Source organism: Lipotes vexillifer, unplaced genomic scaffold, assembly GCF_000442215.2.
Source record: "Lipotes vexillifer unplaced genomic scaffold, Lipotes_vexillifer_v1.1 scaffold1276, whole genome shotgun sequence".
NCBI lineage: Eukaryota > Metazoa > Chordata > Mammalia > Artiodactyla > Lipotidae > Lipotes > Lipotes vexillifer.
Window position 1 is genome coordinate 126,447 of NW_006798658.1, and position 6,952 is coordinate 133,398.

General features: G+C 37.3%; 1 protein-coding gene across 1 annotated transcript in view; it reads left to right on the forward strand.

The window, feature by feature from the left end:
- The window catches only part of FGF2 (fibroblast growth factor 2), a 72,465-nt gene that overhangs the window by 12,271 nt on the left and 53,242 nt on the right, over window positions 1-6,952 (forward strand).

A 6,952-nucleotide genomic window follows, 5' to 3' on the forward strand; every position in this document is an offset into this window, starting at 1 on the left:
CTCACTGTTGTGGCCTCTCCCGTTGCGGAGCACAGGCTCCTGACCCGCAGGCTCAGCGGCCATGGCTCACGGGCCCAGCCGCTCCGCGGCATGTGGGATCCTCCCGGACCAGGGCACGAACCCGTGTCCCCTGTGTAGGCAGGCGGACTCTCAACCGCTGCGCCACCAGGGAAGCCCTGTCATTTATCCTTTGACTTGGGTTTAGAGCAGGGAGGGGGACAGCACTAGTGGTGGATACTTGTGTTAAATTTATATAATTGAAGGGGTTGTTCATATAGCTTTCCCAAAACCAAGGAGCAGTCTGTCCCAAAGGTAAATTCAGTTTCCTGCTTCCTACACAGTTGCTTTAAGATGACAGGGTTTTTTTCTGCTAGTTTTTGCACATTAAAAAAAAAAAAAAAAAAAGTGCCTTGAATTGACGGTCAGGATGTCCCCTTTACACTAATGTCAAATAAGAACATATTGACGATGATATTCGAATCTCTCTAATCTGAGGAGACCACACAGAAGATAAGGAATAGCAGGGTCTTTCTGTAAGGGGCTATCTTTGAAATAATATTTATTATTAACAACAATTTATTTGAATGAAATTAATATAAGGAAGGCTGAGCTCCTCTGATTCAATACCTTTTTTCATCCAACTCTTACTATAGTGTTGAGCTAATTAAAAAACATAGAACATATGAATAAACCTAGTTACTTCTAGCATCCCTCTCTTTTCAAAGGTAAAGGAACAAGTCCTTGCGGTTGTCCAGTGGCCCTCAGGGAAGCCCAAGATAATTTAAAGGTAAAAGACATCATGAAGTTTTAATTTTTCTGAATTTAGGAGTTGATCTTGGGAAGGCAAAATCAAAGCCTATGAGAGGAGACTGGTCACTTGATTAATATAGTCATAAACATCTGAAAATAGTGCATGATTGTAGCTTGACTGTCTATTTAGAGTGACAATACACTATTTAAAAATAAACTGACGGAAGGTGACATAATTAAGCCTTGGCGGTTTCAGGAACTTCGGTGTGTTCGTTGTTTATTTATCTGTTTTTAAAAATAAAGGACACAAAAATCCACATAAAGCACAGATCATTATTCTGGGTGAGACCAGAATCTGCCACCTGGGCATAGAAGATAAACAGTAACCTTTTTTTTACCTCTCCTGGAGATAGAGGTGCTCACTCTATTATACCACAGCTGATGGTCATAATGATGACTCGAGAACTGATTAGATGACTTCTGATATACCAGGCTTTAGAAGTCAGTAATTTGTATATTTTAGTAAGCTTTCATAAGGAAATGGACTTGGTGTGATTTCATTCAAAAATGGTTAACATTTAGAGTCATTGACCACACCCATACATAATGTAGACGAGGAGTTTGGTTTTCTAAAACAACTTTCTAAAATGAAATTAGTGCATGTGTTCATTTAAAATATATATATATTTGTTCAGACTGCTTAGTGCCACTAGGTCCAAGGATACAGCAATGTTTAGGGCAAAAAGATCTCTCCTTTAAGGGACTTTGTATTCTATTGAAGTGAGGGGACAGATAATATATAATATAAGGAAACAGATAAACAAGATACAATTTTAGATAATAAGTTTTATGTAATAGTGAGTAGCCAGAGGTTATTTTTATAAAATAAAAATAATTTGACCATCCAAGGTATCAGTACTAACATTTAAACATATCTCATTCTAATATGGGTTTGGGAGTATATAACAAATGGGATATTATTCTATAGTTTTGTAAACTACTTTCAATTAACAATATGTATATTGCAAGTATTTTTCCATGTTATGAATTCTCCTACAAAGCTGTCTATGTGGCTACATGGAACACATTGGTTTCTATGACTATGACATGATTTATTTAAATTAATTTGTTCACCTTTAATTATTTGGATTATCCTTCATTTTTTCCTTATTATAATCAATGTTGTAATAAACACCAAGGTTGCTAAATGTACGTGTCTGTGATTTTTTTCTTTAGAGTAAATTTCTTGCACCAAAACTGTTGGCCTAAATGATATTTAATTTCAAAAATTTAAGGACTTGGAACTTCCCTGGAGGTCCAGTGGTTAAGACTCTGCACTTCCAATGCCAGGGGCACCGGTTTTGATCCCTGTTGGGGAACTAAGATCCTACATGCCAGGTGGTAGGGTGAAAAAAAAAAAACCTGCTAAGAAAAAAAAATTTAAGGACTTGATGCACACACTTTTAAACTGCCTTTTCAAAATGCTACAATAATTTATCCTCCATCTGGCAGTTCATGAAGTTTCCAGTTCACACTGTCCTTGACAACCTGGGGTGATATCATTTCTTTTTTTCTCTCAACTATATAGGAGAAAATTTTCATTTTTATTTCAACATGCATTTCTTTATTTTTTTCTAAGATTATTCACATGCCATAAAATTCACCATTTTTAAGTGTACAATTTACTGGGTTTTTAGTATATTCACAAAGTGGTGCAACCACTACCACTATCTAACTGCAGAGCTTTTTCGTCACTCCAAAAACACCCTACACCTGCTAGCAGTCACTCCCCAGCCCCCTCTTCTCCCAGCCCTTGGCAGCCCCTTATCTGCTTTGTATTTCTGTGGATTTTTGTCTATTCTTGACATTTTGTATACATGGAATCATGCTCTTCTTTCTGGCTTTTCTGATTCCACTGTAACAAGGTTCATCTATGTTTTAGCATGTATCGGTATTTCATTTGTTTTTAGAGTCAAATAATATTCCATTGTATGGATATATCAAATTTTGTTTATCCATTTGTCTGTCAATTGATAGACATTTGGGTAGTTTCCACTTTTTGGCTGTTATGAATAATGTTGCTATGAACACTCATTGACGTGTTTTTGTATGAACACAGTTTTCATTTCATATATATATATGAATGCAATTGCTAGGTCATACGGTGACTCTATGTTTAAGTTTTTGAGGAGCTGCCAGACTCTTCTCTATATTTATGTTCCCACCAGCATTGTATGAAGGTTCCAATTATTCCACACCCTTGACAGCCCTTGTTATTTTCTGTTTTTTGTTTGTTTTTTATTATAGCTATTTTAGTGGGTGTGAAGTGATAACTCATTGTGGTTTTGATTTACATTTTACTAATGACTATCTTGAAAATCTTCTCACATACTTATTGGCTATTTTTGTAGATTCTTTGGGGAAATGTCTATTCAAATACTTTGTCCACTTTTAAATTGGGTTGTCTTTTTACTGTTGAGTTGTAACAGTTCTTTATATATTTTGGAGACTAGACTCTCATCATATATATGATTTGCAAAATTTTCTCCCATTCTCTGGATACCTTTCATTTTCTCTATAGTCTGATTTGATACACAAAACTTTCTAATTTGGATGAAGTACAATTTATCTATTGTTGCTTGTGTCTTTAGTGCCATATCTAAGAAACCATTGCCTAATCCAAGGTCACAAATATTTATACCTGTGTTTTCATCTAAGAGAGTTCATAGTTTTACATTTAAGTCTATGATCTATGTTGAGTTAATTTTTTAAAATATAGTGTGAGGCAGGGGTCCAAATTAGTTCTTTTCATATGAATATCTAGTCCCAACACCTTTGTTGGAAAGACTCTTCTTTCCCCATTGAATGGTTTTGGCATCCTTGTTGAAAATCAGTTGATCATAAATGTCAGAGTTTATTTTTTGACTCTCAATTCTATTGCATTGATTTATATGTCTACCCTTAATCCTGTAGCACCCTGTTCTATACATTGTAGCTTTGTAGAAAGTTTTGAAATCAAGTCTTCCAACTCTGTTCTGCTTGTTCAAGACTGTTTTGGCTATTCTCAGTCCTTCACCTGTCCATATCAGTTTCATAATTGGCTTGTCAATTTCTTCAAAAAAAGAAGTTGGAATTTTGACAGAGAATGCATTGAAGCTGTAGATCAATTTGAGTATTACCATCTTAACAATATTGTCTTTCAATCCGTGAATGCAGATGTCTTCCCACTTATTTACATCTTATTTAATTTCTTCCAAATAATGTTTTGTAGTTTTTGGTATACAAGTCTTGAACTTCTTTGGTTAAATTTATTCCTAAATATTTTATTTATTTTGATGCTATTGTAAATGGAATTGTTTCCTTAATTTCATCTTTGGATTGTTCTTTACTAGTGTTAAGAAATACAACTGATTTTAATGTACTGATCTTGTATCCTGCAACCTTGCTGAAGTCATTTATTAGCTCAGATAGTTGTGTGTGTGTCTATGTTTGTGTGTGTGTATTCTTCAGGGTTTTCTATGTATAAGATTGTGTACTCTGCAAATACAGATAGATTTACTTCTTCCTTGGCAAACTGGATCCTTTTATTTCATTTCTTGCCTAATTACTCCATTATAAGAACCCACCCATATGACTTCATTTAACCTTAATTACCTACTTAAAAGGCCCCACCTCCAAATACAGTCACACTGAAGGTTAGAACTTCAACATAGGAATCTGGGGGAGGGGGGGACACAATTCAGTCCATGACAGTTATCTGCAACTTACAAGAGTTGTAAAGTTGCTCAAAGACAAAGGTACAGAGACCCCACAGAATCAGATAACCTAGATAATGCCTAATTTTCCATTGAAGATATATAGTAATCATTTTTGTCCACTTAAAAGTCTTTCAGATTTTTCCCCTGCAATTAAGAAAAAAGTATTTGCTATTCTTATACGTTTATTTGTCCAAATGAATTTTACAATATTGTTAGATTGTTTTAAAATGGTGCTAAAATTTTAAATATGGTTGGGGTATTTGACATTGTTATTTTACTGTATGTTTCCATCCAGGAACACTTAAATTTTTTTTTAAGTTCTCATTAAGTCTTTGTACTTTTCATCATTTAGATTCTGAACAATTCTTATTAATTCCAAAGTAATTTACCTTGGTGTCGTAAGGGAAATTCCTCTTTCCTTTGTGGTTCCTAAATAGTTATCACAGGAAACTAATGGTTTTTAAAAATAATGAGTTTTGTATCCATCATCTTATAGAATTCTCCTATTGGTTCTAGTTATTTTTCAAAATTATCTTTATTTTAATATTCATCCTTATATTTGGGTAAATTGAGGATGTAAGTTGAGTGCTTATGGTTCAGCTGAGAGCAAATTGATTGCATCTAAGACTATTTTGTCTGTGTCTGTGTGTGTGTGTACAGGTGTGTGTTGAGAAGAGTCTGGGTAGGAACATGAGACAACTCTTTTTTTTTTGTTTGTTTTGTTTTGTTTTTTGTTTCGGTACGCGGACCTCTCACTGTTGTGGCCTCTCCAGTTGCGGAGCACAGGCTCCGGACGCGCAGGCTCAGCGGCCATGGCTCACGGGCCCAGCCGCTCCACGGCATGTGGGATCTTCCCGCACCGGGGCAGGAACCCGTGTCCCCTGCATCGGCAGGCGGACTCTCAACCACTGCGCCACCAGGGAAGCCCGAGACAACTTTCTTAATGATGTCTTCTTGGAATTAACACTATTTGTCTTGGAGACCTAGATTCCCAGAGCTGGCTTATCCATTTCATGTGACATCTCCTTCTCTGGTTTTGGAAGGAGCTAGGAAACAAGCAGTTATTGTACATGGGATGCAGTTCCTCAGGACCTGTGGTCTATTAGCATACAGAGTACTTAACTGCTTGTAGCTGTTCCCCAAATTTCTGGATGCTACTGTTCAAAAATATTTTGACTTAGCTTTTATCCCTTTGCCCTTGGAATACTCAGGTTTGTGTGACACGGAGTTCAAGGCTTATTCAAATCTAACTCGATTTCAAAGTTAAGTGGCAACCTGATGCATGCTGCAGTAGCTTTAAGCATTCCCTAGGATACCCACAGAGATGGTCTGGAAGGGAGCTGTTTGTCTTAACAGATTTTCAAAGCAGATAAAACCTGTCCGTTTTGGAGAGAGATGTCAGAGAACATACATCAGCCCGGAGAAGAGTACTCGTGGTTTTAAAGCTCCAAAGAATCGATTCATACGTCCTAGAAATGCATCTAGAGTTAAACACCTCTTGGAGACTTATGAACAAGTGCACTGATGGATAATCTTTTGAAACCAAATATGTTCTTAAATAGAGGAATTTCTGGATTCTCACATCTTCCAAGAAGCTTTCCCTAACCCCTGCCTACCCTCAAGCTGAGTTACCCCTTATCTGAAATCTCACAAAACTTTATTTTTACACTTCTATGGCCTTGACACTTTCTGCTGGTATTTGTGTTGTTCGTGCTCCCCATGTATCAGCCTCACTGTGCCAGAAGATTGGGTATCTCCCACTGCACTTACTGAAATGCTTTGCAAATAGTAGGTGCTCAGTATATGAAGTTCTGTGGATGGACATTTTGATAATCTGTAGTACCTAATATATTCTACTGAAAATTAGCAAAGTGCAATTAACTTCAATTTTGGAGTTTGGGATTTTCAGTAAACCACCCTCCCTCCAAGAAATGCCTAACAGTTTAGCTAGAATAAGACATTAACATACTTCTATCACGATGAGGATTTGAGGCCCATCTTCATCTTTCCACGTTTGTCTAATTCAAGTTAGTCAGGCTAGTGAAAGAAAAGCCTTTTCCTCTTAGCAACCCAACCCGCTCCCCTTCTCTGGCCTCTTTCTTCGCTTATGTTAGCGAACTACTTTAGCCTCTGCCTTCGGTGTTAAGTTTGTGCTTGTGCGTAACCCTCGGCTTTTGGTGATGAGAGATGTTCGAAACCTATTCTGACACAGAACCCTCCCTCGCTTCCGATTCCTCTGCTTCTTGGGGGTGGAAATAGTTTCTCCGCTTTGAAACGCTGGCAGGGAAAAAGAATGGGGGAGAAAATTGCATTTAAACTTTGAAAAGTTGAATCACGGCTGGTTGCACAGCAAAAGCTCCGCAGTGTGGAGAAAGTCTGAATGTGATTTGGGCTGTGCGGGGTTGGGCTGGGAGCCTTCGGGGGGAACCGGCGGGGTCGAGCCA